Source organism: Montipora capricornis, chromosome 6 (genome assembly GCF_036669925.1).
Source record: "Montipora capricornis isolate CH-2021 chromosome 6, ASM3666992v2, whole genome shotgun sequence".
Taxonomy (NCBI): domain Eukaryota; kingdom Metazoa; phylum Cnidaria; class Anthozoa; order Scleractinia; family Acroporidae; genus Montipora; species Montipora capricornis.
Window position 1 is genome coordinate 5,679,017 of NC_090888.1, and position 1,247 is coordinate 5,680,263.

A 1,247-nucleotide genomic window follows, 5' to 3' on the forward strand; every position below is an offset into this window, starting at 1 on the left:
ACACGCGGCGGCTTTAGAATGTTCTTTAGTTCTGGTTTTTAAGGCGGGTGACGTCTGGCCGATGTACACTGCAATGCAACGTTGCATTTGATCTTGTAAACTTGTGTCCTCTTTCTTTTGTTGATCTTTCGGTCTTCTAAAAAAGGAGCCGACGGTGCGGACGGGTTTGTACGCCACTTTGATGTTGTCTTGGTTTAGCGCTCTTGTAATTTTCTCAGAGGCGCCTTTAGCGTAGGGAAGTTCGACCAAATTACGTGTGACTGCCTGGTCCCCCTGTCTTTCACGTGCTTTACGAGATTTACAACTGTCAATGAAGCGTGCCGGATAGCCATTGGCTTCAAGCGTTGCAGTCACACGTCGCTCGATCTAGCAACGGCGCGTTTGTGTTAAACATGAATTTGGTTTATCAACGGAGTTGATAATGTAAATTGACCACCGCACAGAGATTCTAAAAGCTGACGTTTCGAGCGTTAGCACTTCGTCACAGGGAATCTATTCGCTCTGACGAAGGGCTAACGCTCGAAACGTCAGCTTTTAAAATCTCTGTACGGTGGTCAATTTACATTATCAACTCCGTTGATAAACCAAATTTTTGTATACTACTTCCCCACCGACTCAGCACCACAGTTTCTTTAGAAACTACCCCTTCATTCATGTGTTAAACATGGTTATGCGAGTCGAAATCTAGGTATTTGTCTGTATTTGCGGGCTTACGGTACACAATAACAACGATCGAACTATCGGTCCGTCTAGTGGTTTTTGTGTCCAGAAAAGAGGTAGCGCCTTCTTGCTCAACCTCGTAGGTGAATTGGACGTGTGGATCAATCGAATTCTGGTGGGCATGGAACTCTTCTATGAATTGCTTATGGATGCAGGCGTGGCTATCGTCGACGTACCGGTACCACCATTTAGGTGGGTGAGGGGCGGTAGCGAGTGCCCTCTCTTCGCTGTGCTCTATAACTAAATTCGCTAGAATGGCACTTATGGGAGAGCCTTGGAAGGTGAAGTAGACGTTTTTAAGCAAGAATTCCAACAGTCGCATTACGTTGTCAGAAGACAAGTTAGGATTCGTTTTGGTTATTTTACATCGATATCGATTCTGACTTATCAGTATACAGAAGTAAATAATGAAAGGAACTGTGTTGGGTTCACCATGTTTGTTGCTGAAGTGTAGCGATGAAGACACAGGACAATAGATCTCGAGTCACAGGAAAGTGCATAGTACAATTCTTTGCTCCTAAATAATT